Below are 15,560 nucleotides of genomic sequence, written 5' to 3'. Positions count from 1 at the left end.
TGCCCAGTGTTATGACCGCCATGGCACGGGGAAGACTGACAGCCCTCAGGAGCCGGGAGGGGGCTCCTGATGAGACCGAGGGTGGAGTATCCTGGCAGCCTTCCTGGAGAAGGTGACCTCAGAGCTGAGCTCAGGCGCAGTGGGAAAGAGGGCTCCCAGCAGAGTGCACAGTAGGGCAGAGGCCGCTGTCGAACCCCAGGTGCCGCAGAGAGAGGGACCCAGCGTCAGCCCCAGCTGCACCCAACACGCCAAGGCTGAGATGTCCCACGGGGCGTGGGGCTGTGTGGCCCAACTGCCCGGACTCAGGTCCCAGCTGCCCCACCTGGCCGTCCAGACCCTCTGCCCCCCATGCACGTCCCTGTCCTCCTGCGTCTAGACGGCATGCCCGGAGTGTGTCTGGGGTCCGTTCCTTCGGGCCCCTCGGCACCTGGCTTGGCGAGGGGTGCCCCAGGATGGCGGCACCAACACGGGTTGAGTCAAATTGGACCAGTCACAAAGGGGTTCATTCAAAGGATCCGGCCTGGAGTTCCCACTCAGCCACCACCTGCCGTGTGACTGGGATCTCTCGCCTCCTGGGCCTCGGTTTACCCATCAGTACAAGGCCGGGTCAAGTCCCTCAACCCCAAGTTCCTGTGCTGATCGTTAGGATTCTGCAGGGACAAATGGGGGTGCCGGCCCAAGACGGGGCGCCCCCTGCCCTCCTCGCCTCCCCAGGGCGCCCCCTCATCTCGGCCCATGCCACAGCACGCACAGGGTGCCCACTAGGACCTCTCTGCCCCACGGCTACTCCATCTGTGCTCTCCTTCCAGAACTCGGCACCCGAGGGTCTCACCCAGGACAACGCTCCCGGCCGCGCTGCACGCTTTGCACCAGCCGTGGACCTGGGGCAGCTACTTCCCCCCCTCCACCCCAAGCCTCAGTTTCCTCCTCTGTGAAATGGGACAAGGATCGTGCCCCCTTCCCAGGGAGGCACTCGGGGGCTGACGGCTGCCAGCACAAGGCCGGGACGGCAAGAATCACGTGCACACAGGTACAACTGGAAAACTCCTCCAGGCAGCCCCTCTTCCAGTGCCCTCCGTGCCTGCCGGCCTCTGAGACTGCCGCTTCCTGCAGACGGGGGCCACCCTCGGCCTGACTTCCGGGGCCATGGGGGGCGGAGGACAGGGGGCAGGCACCCCATTACCCATCCTGCAGCCTCCGGTGGAGAGAGCCGCTGGCAGCCCCCCCACCACCAACGACCTGGCGGGCGAGGCCATGGATGGTGCCATCCTCGGGCGGCCGGTCCCCGATGCTATTTCATGCCACACCACCTAATAGGTGTGTTTTCACACCCTCGTCACCGCTGGGAGGTTTCGCATCAGCTTCCAGGAGGCACGACAATCTCCCTATATGGAGAATGGGCCGGTGACGGCTAATTGATTTTACAGCGGTACCGAAGGACAGACAATGAAAGTGCCATCAATTTAATCCACTATTTAATGGTTCCAATTTAGCTTCCGTAAATGCTCACTAAACTAATTTCTCTGGGTTCAGCAATCTGAAAACCTATCATATCTCTAATCTCCTTCAATATATTCATCTGGAAAAGGGAATTTAGCCAATTCTGATGTACGGAGATGGTCTGTTAGCGCCGCGTAAATGTTTATAACACGGCAATCGAGTTCGTTTATAAGGATATGAAAAGTTTTATTGGGGAGGGCGCTGGAGCGGAACCGGCGGATAATAGGCAGTTACCCAGCAGGCTCCGGGCGCCCGGGAGCGGGCAGGCATGCAGAAAAAGACTCGGATTTGCTCTAATCCCAAATTGTGAGCTCAAGTCCGGCCCGGTGCACAATGCGCCTGGAACTTGGCGGCACAAAGGAGTCGACGCCTTTCCCCCCCGCAAACCCGACCCTCCGGCCGGCCCGCGGGGGCGTGGGTCCCCACTCGGGTCTCCCCTTCCCACTTCCAGAGCCCGGGGCTGATGGAGATCCCATCCTTCTCTGCCCGGCCCGCCTGGCCGAGCTCAGCGGGACAGCAGAGCGGGCGGGTCCCTCCCGGGCAGCGCGGGATTTGTTAGAAAGACAGAGGTGACCAGCTGTTCTGCATCTTTGCTGAGACGGAGCGGGAGGCAGCAAGCTTAAATTACCCAGGGAGCGGGATTCAGATGCCCCACAAAGTGTGTCCCCCCGTGGGAGGGGCCAGGAGGCCTGTCCGCCGGCGAGCGCCACCTCCTCCCAGTGACCTTTCCCAGGGTGGGTGCCCAGCAAAGGCGGCTGCAAGCAGGCAGGCCCGTGGAGAGGCTCACGCCCCGCCGACCGCTCCCTGGGTGGGTCCCCAGCACGGAAGCCCAGTCTCGAGCCTCGGGGCGGCCGTGCGCTGTGCAGTTTCCTGCAGTGTCTCGAGGCCCAACTGTCCAGCGCTAGCGAGCCAGCGACCCGCCCATTAAGGGTGGTTTTGGGGCATTGTTGTTTTTCTCACATCCATCCTGTTTTTAAAGAAAATACTCCCGCAGCAGCAGCTCATAAATTAGGGAGGGTGGGAGTCTGGAGAAACGCCACCGGCCTCCCGCAAATTTGAGAGTGACCAGGCCGAGGGCACAGCCTGGGAGAGACAGCGGGAGGCAGCTGCCCTGGGCAGGGACGCCATCGACCCTGACAGGGCCGCCCCAGAGACCTCCGGAGGCCCGGGGACCCAGGTGGCCCATCGTGGGCCCAGCCCGTCCCCGGGGCCTGGCTGATGAGGACAGAAATCAATTGGCCACACGGCCATGACCACCTCTTCTGTCCCACCCCCGAGATGGGGGCCCCCAGAGGGCAGGGGCCACATCTGGTCCTGGGCTCCCGGCATGCAGGGTGCGTGCAGTGGGCACGCAACGCAAGTTTGGCGAGTGGGCAGATGGATGCTCACCTGCTTGCACCCATGCAGGTGAGGGCAGCCCGTCTGCCCCTCCGGCCTCAGCTGTTGGTCCCAAAGCTTTGGCAAGGCTGGCCCGGGGGAGGGGGCTCCATTTCACAGGGAGCTGACCACACCATAGAAATGCACCAACCGGCCCCCCGTGGGCCTGAAACCCTCGTGCACAGGCGCCTGGCCAGGCTGGGGCTCCCTGGGGGCTCAAGGCTGCTCCCTCCCCGTCTTCAGCAGCCCTGGCCGATGCTGTACCCCAGGGGCAGGGGGCCAGGGGGAGGTGTGCCCCTCTCTCCAGCCCACGCACTCTCGGGCTGCCTGCCTGGTCAAGGGTCACCTTGCAGCTCAGGGAGGCAGCATCCACGGCCGCCCGGGGCACACACTGAACCCCTGCCACCCCCAAGTGACACACAGGTGTACTTCCATTCACACAGACACACAAACGCTCGGGCTTCTAGTCAGATTCATGTCACACACACACATAGCCCACCCACCTTCCCCCCCGGAATGTAGGCTGTGACTCTGGTTGGTGGGGCTGCTGCTCCAGATAAATTTTCCCAGCTGACAACTCTGACCGATATCAGCCGATCTCTCCAGAGGCCTGGATGGCCGGACACTCAGATTTTGATCAGAACTCACCTGGAATCAGGTGTGTGACTGGGCAGCACCCTCCCCTCTCTAAGCCTTTCTGTGCCAGCGGATTGCCAGAGTCCATGGAGGCTCCACATTTCGCAGCCAGAGAGAAGGCAGCGGTCCTGGGGGGGAGCGCTATAGTGGAGCTCGTTCTCACTACAGTGTAAATGACTACCGAAGCCTCCTTTTCTGCAAGTGGGTTTGACAGGGAGGAGGGGGCAGAAAGAGGACACTGGGTGCCTTGGCCCCGGTCCCCTGGCCTGGGGCCGGGGTCTCCCGATGGGGAGCTCTCCAGGCCTGCATTGCACCTGGCCGTGTTGGCAGGAAGAGCCCCAGGGCCAAGACCAGGAGGGGCCAGGAATTGGTCAGCACCTGGGCGGCCACTCACGGCCTGCTTTTCTGTTTGGAGACGGTTTCTCCCCTGAGTTCTGCCTCATCCGAGTTTTACGGCCACACCCGAGTGCAGGACACATCGGGCAGCCACAGCCAGCTCGAGGCCCACCGGCAGCACCTTCCACTCTGGGGAGAGGTTGATGACCGCCCCACTGTGAGCGCCCACTGCCCATCCCGTCTCCAGGCCCTGCAGCCCCTTGGAAGGGGCACGGGCGCCCAGCCCACCCGTGCCAGGCCCAGCGGTACAGCCGGCAGAACCCGGCCTCCCGGCGCCCGGAGAGGGACATGGCACACGCGGGTTTATGACGGCAAGAACATTCTTTCCGCTGTAAATTATATTTAACATTCCACAGAACTTTATTGCGTTTTGTGTTTGGGTTTATGGAAAAGTCTGTATTTAACTTCAAGCCCTGGTAAACATCTTTGCTTATGTTGTTATGCGATTCCTTATTTGAGTATTCGATTTAATTTCACAGTTCATATACCTTAAAGTTTGGGCTTCCCCCCTCCCTCCCCCACTCGCTCGGAGAATGCCGGCCCGCCTTGCCCGTCCAGGCTGGCTCTGCAGTGGGGCCGGGCCCAGCCCCGTCCGAGGCCCCGTCGCCCCAGGGTCTGGCCATGAAGCAGCCCCCTGCCCCTGGGCGGCAGCTCTGAGCCTCGCTGGCAGGCGAGCAGCTGAGAGCCAGGAAGCTGGGTGGGTGGCGCACCCGACCCCGGCTCCCCGTGACTCCGTTTCCACAGGATCACACGGAGGGGAGGGGCCATACATGTTTTTTGCCAGTCTGTGGTCTCAGCCACGCTGCCAGGGGCAGGGGGCCGAGGGAGAAAGAGGGAGAGGCCAGAGAGAGGCCCACTGCCCAGGACGGGCATACCCAGTGGGACGGCTCCCCAGGGCGCCCGCCACGTGCCCGCTGCCCCTCGGCCCAGCATCCCCTTCACCTGCCCTGGAGCCTTCCAGATAGCTCTCGTTGTCCGGCCGTGGGCAGGTCCTGCCCCTCTCTGGGCGTCCCCCTCTACGAGGGGAGCAAGGAAGGGGCCACCTGCAGGCCGGGCTGGCACAGCTTCACCGAGGCCTGTGCTTCTCCTCCGGCCGCTCTGAGTCCCCGGGGTCGGGCAGAAACTCTTGCAGAAGAGGTCAAGACCCAGAGAGGTTGAGGAGCCAGCCTGGGGCTGCACAGCACATTATGGCATCGCTGGGATGGCCTCTCCACCCAGGGCTGGCCTGGCCCAGGCCTCACCGTCCGTCTGTCCTCAAGCTGACCAGACAGAAAGGCTCTCTCGGGACACACTCATCGGTCAGCCCCACACCAGTGTCCTCTCTACTCACCACCCGGATGTGAAAACCGTCTCGGGGGGCTTCAGTGGTCTGGAGAGGCCCCGGTAAGGTGAGGACATGTGAGTCCCACCTGCCCGACTGCCCTGCGTGGGGCACCCCTGGCAGAGGCCCCCCGGGACGGGGACGGGAGCAACCACGTGGCCTTCCCCTTCCCCCGGGTCCTGAGGCTGAGGCTCCACGCGGCTTGCCAGGGCTGGAGGCGGCGGGTCGGGGGTGGTGACCTCAGGGTTTGCACTCAAGGCTCCGAGCGGGCCTCTCCCGTGCCCCGGCTCCACCACACAGCTCAGCCTTCCCCACCGGCCATCCCTCCGCCCTCGGGGCCCAGCGTCTTTGCGTTGGTCCTCCTCGGAGCCCAGCCCCATCCCACCTGCTCTGCTCTGGGTGGCCTCTCGGGCCGGGTGTCCCCCTGACACCGGCTGTCCCCATCTCTGGGGCCTCAGCTGCCCATCCTTCAGGGCCTGAAATGAGAAACCCGGCAGGCCCGGGGCCTGGGTCCTGGCTGCACTTCCCCAGTCCAGCCACCCCAGGCCCCCTGCACCTGCTGTGGGGTGGCCTCCCTAACCCACTGCTCAAGGACCACCCTCCGAATGAGTAAAGGGAAGAAGCCCCCTCTGGGAGCCGCCCTGATTCAAACCACCAGTGTGGGTCACCCCCTCCTAGGAGCCTCCCTTACACCCCTCGCCATCACCAGCAAGCACCCTCCCCAGCACCAGCCCCCCTGGATGGACCCCGCATGGAGCCCTTGGAGCGGGCATCTAGCAAGTGGGAGGAGGGTGAAGGAGTTGGACAGACACAGAGGCCCCTCAACACAGATCCACCCAATAATGGGTCATGTCGTGCTTCACTAAACTTCAATCACGTCATGCATGCCCCAGGAATTTGAAATACTCAGCAAGAAAAGGACACAGCACCCACTGAGCGAATGTGGAAAGAAGCTGGATGCGAGGTCAGCATTCAGAAGTGCATACCGTGGGTGCTGTAGAGTTAACAACAGACCGTGATTTGCCTCCGAGCTTCCTAGGGGCCAAGGCAAGAAGGGAAACAGACTCCACTGCAGTGTATCTGTGGTAACACCTGTGAGAGAACAGGAAGCCAGGCATTCAGGAGGAACGCGCCTCTCCCGTTCAGGAGGCTGGGAAGCTTCCGGCCATTGCCCCACAAAATGGGTTTCCTGAGATGGTTCAGGCAGCCTCTGATGCCCGCATGGAGCCCTGGAGGGGATGCTGGTCTGGGCATCCGTGTGACGGGCCCAACCAGGAAATCTGTTTGCTGGCTGGTCTCAGTTTCCCCATCACGGTGCTTCCCGCTGTGTGCAAGGAACTGAGAAGACACTGGTGAGGTGCCCAGCTTCGCCTGCTGCAGGAGGCCGGCCCCGTGGCGTGAACCCCGAAGGCTGCCACCCGCCTGCCCGCCCGCCCACCACGAGGCGGGATCTCTGCGTGTGTAATTCAGCCTCGTTGTTTCATCAGTCACAAGATCCAAGTGGAAAAACAGAGACATAAACAGGCTCGCCCGGGGACCTCCCGGACCGCACGTGGGCCCAGAGGAGCAAGACGGGGTGCCGCCCCGTGGCAGGAATTGCAGGGTCCCTGGGGGGCAGCTCGGCCCAACCCGGGTCAGAGGCTGAGCCGGCCTGGGCGGTCCCGGGGGCCGAGGAAGAGGAGGGAAGGGGTGGCCATGCGCTGAGCAGCGAGCCGGCGGGAGAAAGCCTGGAGGGGCAGCTGGGGGCCTGAGGCGGCGTCTGCTCTGTCTGGTCGAAGACTCGCTCTCTCCCCAGGAGGCCCAGGAAAATCCACGGCCTGAAAAACCGATTCAGGCTCCAGGCCGCCAAGCTCAGGCCGTCCCTACCGGACAAAGGGGCAGGCGGCACTGTCGGGGGGGGGGGTGGGGGTGGAGGATGCTGAGGCCCTGTGGGGGTCACGTCGTGGCAAAGGGGGCCCCAGTGATGTATGGAGGCAAAATCCTAAAGGAGGAGGCCCAGGGATCTGGCTTTGGGACCCTGCGCAAACACCCCTCCCTGGGCCTCAGTTTCCCCTTTTGTAAAACAGCAATCCTGACCCCGAGTATCTAGCTGGTGCAATGGGAATGGGAGCCTCCAGCTGTGCAAACTGTAAGGTGGGGGGAGGGGGCCTGCGAGCGTGGCTGGCAGTCGCCGTGACGACGGCGGCGGCGGTGAAGGCCGGTCGGCTGTTCCTGGAACAGCGCTGCGTGTTTTCAGCTGTTGTGTGACACCCACACCCCGCCAGGCTTGTTTTCCAACGGCGCCCTGTGAGCCGGTGCGAACGCAATCCCGCACGCGCCAGCCTCTCCTCTCTTTCCCTGCCAACCTCAGGGGTGGCACCGCGGCTTCCAAAATCTCATTACCGCCACCATTTCCCGTCCTCCACCGCCGCTCCCTCCTCCAACGGCCCCCTCTCTCCTTTTGGAGGATAAATTTCTGTAGCGGCCAATTACGGCCGTTTGACGTGCGTAATGATGAAGCCGTGGAAATTGGAATTGACACCTCCGAGGACCGAGGACGGGGAACCGCGGCGTCCAGCAGCCGAGCGCGTCCATCGGGTTTTCTCAGACTGACGACGGTCGCCGGGGCCGGGGCTGGGCCTGCGGGCGGGCGGGTGGGGGACGCGGCCAGGCCGGGGGTGGGGGGGCGCTCGGGGCAGCCCCCCGGCGCCCCGCTCCTGAGCACCGATCAATTACGGCGCAGACAAGCCAGTGTCACATGTGATTCTCAATGTCAATTTCATGCTCGCGGTAACCATTTAAGAAAGAGCCGGCCGGTTTTACATTTGATAAGAAATCAGTGGCGTTTGTGTCGGTGAAAAGACCGATCACAGAGTGTGACAGGTCCCAGAGATTGCCAGCCGGCGTCGACGGCCCGTCTGGAGTCTGTCAGGGACCCGCAAGTATTTATTTCAAATGGGCTCCCCCGCTACCCGACCCCGCCCGCCCGCCTGCCCGCCGCCCCCCTCCAGCCGGGACGTGAAAATAAACTGTCAGTCTCTATTTACAGCTGTACAAGCTGGAAATACAGAGGATTTCAGGTTAAATTGTCAGTTAACAGAATTCAAAATAGAAAGGAGAAACGGGCCTCTCTGCTTTCATTGCACATGGTGATGGGGAGTCCTCTCCGCGCCGGAGGGTGGGGGGAGCCAGCCCGCACGGAAGGCCCCGGAAGGGCCTGAGGATTCCGGGCTAGAGGACTTCCCCGGCGTTAGGGAGAATGAGGGCGATATTAGGGCTAATTAGACGGGACGGGAAGTTAATGGAGCCTGCGTCCTGGCCCTCGCCCGGCTCCCCGCCAATTTGCAGGATCGGTGTCTTTAGGTGCGTGGGCCCCGCTAATCCGGCCGGGACGACATCCTTGGGCGCGCTCGGCTTCTGCTAACGAGGTGGGAGCTGCCAGAGGCCTGCCTCCCTCGGCTCTCCCGGGCTCCCGTCCAGACGGAGGCCCGACACACTGGAGATGCAGACCCCGCCTCGCCGCCTCTGAGCCAGACGGGCGTGGGCCGTCCTGCGGGATTTTCCAGGCCTGCAGGGGCAGCAGGTCCCGCCCCGGCTCAGGGGGCACGGAGGCTCAGGGAGGACCCTGTGTGCCCCGCTCCTTGTGGGCGGAGCGGACGTTGTCTTGGGGCCGTGCCCGCAGGATCTGTGATTTCTCACCGTCCCGGTCCGGGGTGGGGTCCGAGGAGCCGGGGCCAAAATTGCCCTATTTAATTACCGGGCCGTGTCTGGCGGGATGTGGGTGTCGAGGGCCCGGCCCAGCCCTGGCACCGGGACAGGAGCAGACTTCCCCTGCCATCTCCAGGGCAACCAGCACACACGCCGGCTGGCCTCTCTGGTTTCCAGGCGCCGAGGCTGCAGGCCCCCAGAAGGCGGATGGGGCGCTCACTGCTCCGGTCAAAGCGGGGAGGGGGCAGGAGCGGGAGGAACGGCAGACCGAGGCGGCCTGGGCTTGGGAGTCTCGGTTTTCTTATCTGAAAAACAGGCATAGATACGTCCAAGAAGTGGGGGCCTCCCGGGTGCTGTGTGACCCTGAGCCCCTCCCTCCCCTCTCTGGGCACCCATCCTCCATCCGCCTAACGAAGAGGGCAAGGCTTGGGCTGTGGGCGGCAGGGCCCCATTTCTTTCGTCTTTCTGTCGGTGGGACTCCGACGGCTTCACCAGCACAGAGAAGGCCTCTCTCAGGGGGGTCACAAAGAGCTCGAGACAGCCACTGACTCAATAGGTCACGGACCCCAAGAGTGTCACTGAATGAGAGCCACTGGCCTCCGACACCCGGGAGAGCCCCGCCCGGACCCGCTGACTTCGGAGGAGCCTGAGTTTCTCCACCAGTCGCTTCTCCGGTTTGACCGTCAGCCTGCGATCGCCCAGGCCAGACCCAGCGAGGGGGCCGGCATTGGGAACCCGGCCCACGGGGTGGGGGGGTGCCACGTGCACAGACCACCCCCCACCCCCAGGTTCCTCTGGGTGGCAGGCGTGGCCCCAGATGCCCAAGTCGGCCAGGCCGGCCCAGCGGCCCCAGCGCCCCACCGAATCCTGTGCGCCGGGCAGATATGAGTCCACCCGCTGCCCGGGCATCGTGACGGCCACTCCTCTCGTGCGGGGGCGGGGACCCCAGGAGGTGGGGACGTCTGGAGACAGACAAGTCACACCAGATGGAAAGCAGAGTCTGAGCGCCACGTCCCGGCCACGTGGCGTCCCCCGAGGCCGGCTGGGCAGGCAGCCCGCCACACTCTGCCGCTGGCGAGGGATGGGGACCGGGCGAGCCTCGGTCTGGACAGACCCCCCCCACCGGCTCCGCCCACGCGCACGTGCACGGCTCTCTACAGTTTGCAGACGGGCGGATGTCCTGTGTTCCCCCGCTTCTCACAACATCTCCAACGTGCCCTGAGGCCCATTAGACAGAGGAGGAAACTGAGGGAGGCGGGAGCCCCAGGGCCGGTGGGCCTGACAGCCAGGCTTCCTGCTCTCGGGCGGCCCCCGGACCCCCACTCAGGTCTGGAGCAGCCAGAGGGACGTGAGTTCAGCAGACGTCATGGAAACGCCGCCCGCATCCCCGGGTGGACGGGCAGAGCCTCACTCGGGGGGCGGGAGAGCCCCAGGCCCACGCCGGCCCCGCCCCCGTCCCTCAGCTCTTCTTTGCTGCAAATGCCTCAAGGAGCCAGGTCCACACTGTCTTCACTGCTTCAGCTCCCCCAGAGTGCAGCCCCGCCAACCCCCAGGGTCACCCACCGGGGGAGGTGATGGTCGATTCTCTGGCCACTCAGCGCCTGGCCTCTCTGCAGCCTCTGACCCGGTCAGCTGACCTGCGGTGCCGGATGCCGCCCTCTCCCCTTGGCCGTGGGGAAGCACCTCAAATTTGATGGATGGGAAATAGCATTCTCACTTTCACCCAGAACACCCCTCCTTGGTCATCCTCCCTCTCAGTGATGGGCCTGTCCCCATCGCCCTTGCCCTTCTCTGTCTCTCCATCTCTCAGTCTCTCTCAGACCTCCGCTCCACTCCAGCCACGCTGGCCCCTCCTGATCCTGAGAACATCAGCTCCTTCCCACCTCGGGGCCTTTGCACGTGCTGCTCCCTCTGCCGGGTCCGCCCTCCTCAGATACACTGTCTCTGCTTGAAGTCACCTGCCAGGAGCCCAGCCCTGACAGCCACAGCCCCCACCTCACTGCGCCCCCGCCTTCCGTCGCATACCAAGTCCCTGTGTGTGTGTCTCCCCGAAAGGGTGGGCCCAGGTCGCTCTTGTTCACAGTGCATCATACTGAAAGTCTGTTGGACGACTGAAAAACCAACCCACCCCAGCCCACCCTGTGGGTCCCGCAGGTGTAATGGAGCCTCTCCTGGGGGTCAAGAGGAGAGAACGAGGAAGGTGCCCGGGTTGCGGGGGAGCCCGATCTGGGGAGGGGTCTGGGGTGGGAGGCGGAGGTGACGGGGGGGACCCATGGATGTTGTTGGGATGGCAGGGCCCCGACCGTGGAGGTGACAACACCGCCCCTGTCTCTAGTGGACACGGAGGACCCCCGTTCCTTCCGGGCGGGAGGGGCCCTTCCTGAGCTGGCGGACTGGACACAGCTGGGCCCCTCGGCGGCCGGGCAGCTTGAGGGGCGGCCGGGCGGGTTCCGCCTCCCACACAGCTTTGAGGTTTATCGACTGAACACATCGATTTGTTAAGAGCTTCTGCGCTCCCTCGGATGGGAAATATTGTCCTCGCGCCGGGCTCGCCGGGACCCCAGGTGAGAGGTTCTCTCCTCGACATCATAAATTTCCATCTGGGCCTCTCTACCGCGTGTGGACAAGGGTCTGCTGGAGGGTGGGGGCCGGGGGTAGGGCTGCTAAATGCTCTGTCGACCCCTCGGGGTCAGGCCTGCGGTGTGGCTGCCGCCGAGAAAACCACCCCCCCAAACCCACGTGCCCGGCTGGCCCCAGGGACCCCGGAGACCCCGGAGACCCCGGAGCATAATGGCCAGGCCACCCCCTGACCCCACAGAGCAACGGCCAGGACTGAGGGGGCGCAGAGCTCCCCGGAGGGCGCCACCTCTTAGCCACCCCAGCTCGAGCCCCACCCCGGACACCCTGCCTTGGCGCTCTCCTACCCGCTGTCCCCTGCCCCATTGTCAGCTGGACCCACCATCTTTAAAGCCGAGCCCAGCTGATGCTCCCGCGGGGCCGTCCCCGATCCCCCGGGGCCCAGGAGGCCTCTCCCTGGGCTGTGCCCCTGCCCCCCCACCCAGCACATTGTGCCGCTCGCTCTCGGTCAGTTTTGGGGTCCAATGCCCCAGAGCGTTCAAGGCAGCCCCAGCGGGTGGGGGTGCCCAGGGGACCGCGGTCTGCTGCTGTGGGGGGCCTCTTGGAGCAGGCGGGCGTGGGCTGTGCCTGACTGCACCACACGGCCCATCAGGCACCAGGCTCCGCTCCAAACAGCCCCTGAGGCTGGTCAAGGCTGGGGTGTTGGGGACCCCCGAGCGCCCACAGCCTTCGGGTGCAGAGATGAGGTCTGAGGGTGGCCAGGCCGGCCCCACCCCCAGCTGCGCCCAGGACGCCTAAAGGAGCCGCAGCAGCAGCTCTGAGCTCCGAGGCCAAGCCCTGGGCCACCCGGCCCCCCGGGGCCCTCTCCAAACGCTGCCCCATCAGCCCGGCTGAGGATGACACGGCCTTTCTCCAACAAGACGCCGGCCAGGCCGGAAGAAGGAGCTCCCGGGCTGCTCCCGTCCTCCTCCCCATGCGACCGCAGCCCTAATGAATCCCCAGCCCCCCCAAGAGGACCCCGATCCTTCAGGGCCTGGCCCTTTGCTGCATTCAGGGCAAGGCCCGAGTGCCCCCACGGGCAGAGGGGCGCATTGTGCCCTGGTGTCCCAACCCACGTCTCCCGTCCCCCTGAGCCCAAGGCCACGCCTGGGAGGACCGGGTGTGTGGTGGGCGGCTTCTCAGTTAGGACGAGCGAGGGAGGGACGCCCAGCCAAGGTCTCGAGGACGTGAAGACGCCACACAGAGCTGGAGGCGGAACTCCAGTCTTGTTTTTTCATAATTGTGCTTTTTGCATTTGAAACTTTAGTCCCGGGCCGGCTGGGTGATGGAGTGGTTAAGTTTGCACACTCTGCTTCGGCAGGCCCGGGTTCACGGGTTCTGATCCCGGGCACGGATCTATGCACCGCTCATCAAGCCATGCTGTGATAGGCGTCCCACATGCAAAATAGAGGAAGATGGGCACGGATGTTAGATCAGGGCCAATCTTCCTCACCAAAAAAAAAAAAAAAAAACCAAACAAACAAAAAACCAAAATTTCAGTCCAATAATTGAAAACAGGGGTTCAAACAAAAACTTGAAAAACGGATGTTCATGGCAGCTCTATTCACAGCAGCCAAAGGTGGACACAGCCCAAATGTGAACAGATAAACAGAGTGTGTTCTAGCCCCTCGATGGAATACTACTCAGCCACAAAAAGGAATGAGACACTGACACCTGCTACCATGTGGATGAACCTCGAAAACACGATGCTGAGTGAGAGAAGCCGGACGTAGATAACCACGCATTGTAGGGTTTCATTTATAGGAAAATTCCAGAATAAGCAAATCCACAGAGACAGAAATGGGGTGGTGGCTCCAGGAGGCGGAGGGATGGAAGTGACAGCTGATGGGGACCCGGCCTCCTTCTGGGGTGGTGAGAATGTTCTAGAACCAGACACAAGTGACAGTTGTACCACACGGGGAATGTACTAAATTCCACTGAATTGTCCGCTTTAAAGTGGCTTAAGTGGCGACTTTCATGTTATGTGAACTTCACCTCAATTTACACAAAAAGCCCCAACTTTAGCCCAGCTGGAGGTGCTTTTGGGGGTCGGGATGAGATAGGGTCTCACCTTGGAGTTTTGAGTCTGTTTCTGCATTTTCCAGGCCGGCAGCGTCCGAAAGAAATACCACGGGTACCACGTAAGCGATTTCTAATTTTCCAGCGGCCGCGGTAAAAAATAAAAAGAAACAGATGAGAGGAGTTCAAATACTATATTTTATTTAATACACTGAAAACGCAATCATTTCAACACGGGATTGATGCAAAAATATCAAGACAACCGTTTACCCTCCTTCTCATATGACATCGTGGGTCCCGTGCGGACGTCACAGCTCCCGCGTGTCTCGATTTGCACGGGCCACATCTCGGGGGTCACTCTGCAGCCACTGGCGGCCAGTGGAGTTGGGGCTGTCCCCGTGACCCCCCCCCGTCGGTCCTGACATCACCTCGTGGGCTGCCCGTCCGGCTTCTGACCCCTGTGAGTGTCGGGCAGGGGAGCCCACCGCCCAGCCTTCTCCATCTTCAGAAGGTTCCGGAAGGTCAGGTGAGTTCTCCCAGGTTGCCAGGCCCTCCCAGCAGGCTGAGGCCGGGCCCAGGAGCAGGTGGACAGAGAGAGAGGTGGGGGCGCGGGCACTGAGCGGTACCCCTTTCCCGCCGGCCCGGGAGGCCTGTGCTGCTCAGACCACCCTCGGCCCCAGGGTGATCCGTCACTCGTTTGCTAAGTACTCTAGGAGCATCTCCGCTGGGTGGGGTCCCACACGAGCATTATCCATGTCGGGGCAGACCAGGAGCTCTGGGGGGCAGACTGGGGAGCGGCAGAGGCCTCAGCGAAGGAGCAGCTGAGGTCTGAAGGGGCTGGAAGCACTGGGAACACAGAAACAGCATGTGCAAAGGCCCGGGGGCACCAATGGGCTTGGCCCCCTCAAGAAACTGGCGGGTGGATGTGACTGGCGTGGGGAGGAGCAGGGGTCAGGTGGGACTGACCCTCGCTGGGGTCCTGAAGACTTTAAACGGGGGGGGCGGGGAGGTGACAGGGTCCGGTCTGCATTCTTTTTATTCACATAAAATAAAATTCACCATTTTGAAGTGAACAAATCAGCGGCATTTGGTACATGCACGATGCTGTGCAACCACTACTTCTGTCTAGCTCAGAAACGTTTCTGTCGCCCCAAAAGGAGACCCTGAGCCCACTGGCAGGCCCTCCCCTCTCCCGCCCCCCCCCGCGCCCCCCCAAACCCCGACACCCACCCATCGCCTTCCTGTCCCTGTGGGCCTGCTGTTCTGGGCACCTCGTGTGAATGCAGGTCACACATGCCGTGGCCTTTGTGTCCGGCTCCTTTCACCGAGCATGAGGTTTTCCATAGCTTTTTATTTCCAGCTTTTTATTTGTGAAGAATTTCAAATTTAGAGAGAAATTGCAGGAGTCGCACAAGGAACTCCACGTGCCCCATGCCCAGAAGATTCCTTTCAAGTTCCACAATCGTCTCAAGGACGTCCTTGGTGGCAAAGGACCCAGGCGCAGGATGGCTCGCGGCTGTCGGGACCCCACCTCCCGGGTTTCTCCTTGACTCTCGGCTTTGACCCCCCGAGAAGTATTATCTGTGGTTGGCAATGAGAAACCTGGTCCCCTTACCTCTGGTTTGCTCAATCCCCATAACGTGACCAGTCTCCTGGCCTCACTTGGACTTGTCCTCAGAGGGGCCCTGACCACTGCCAGGCTGCCCCCCTGCTGGTGGGGAGGAGGAGGAGAAGGGGGAGGAGGAGCGAGGTGGAGGAGGAGGAGGAATCCTCATTTTCATTTCCAAAACTCACTCAGCAGCTCTGCAAAAAATAGATGAGTCCAGGGAGGTGGGGGGGAGTGGGGGCCAGGAAGGAGAAGATTGAAGAGATGAGAATTTATGGCACCAAAACACACGTACAAGCAATGTTCATAGCAGATTTGCTTATAATGGGTCCGAGCTGGAAACAACAGTGGGTGGGTGGGTCAGCATGCTGCTGTATATCACTCAGTGGAATATTACGCAGC

At 62.5% G+C, this 15,560-nt stretch overlaps 1 long non-coding RNA gene across 1 annotated transcript; it reads right to left on the bottom strand.

The window, feature by feature from the left end:
• Positions 1 to 8,216: 8,216 nt before the first annotated feature.
• Positions 8,217 to 14,727, bottom strand: LOC138916962 (uncharacterized). Its single transcript, XR_011424232.1, has 3 exons — positions 13,823 to 14,727; positions 13,605 to 13,685; positions 8,217 to 9,222 (listed from the first exon to the last, which is right to left on the bottom strand). It is a non-coding gene; the product is annotated as an uncharacterized lncRNA (long non-coding RNA).
• Positions 14,728 to 15,560: the final 833 nt, after the last annotated feature.

Source organism: Equus caballus, chromosome 13 (genome assembly GCF_041296265.1).
Source record: "Equus caballus isolate H_3958 breed thoroughbred chromosome 13, TB-T2T, whole genome shotgun sequence".
Taxonomy (NCBI): domain Eukaryota; kingdom Metazoa; phylum Chordata; class Mammalia; order Perissodactyla; family Equidae; genus Equus; species Equus caballus.
Note: the sequence above shows the minus strand (reverse complement) of the source record. Positions and strands in the feature narration are given on the sequence as shown.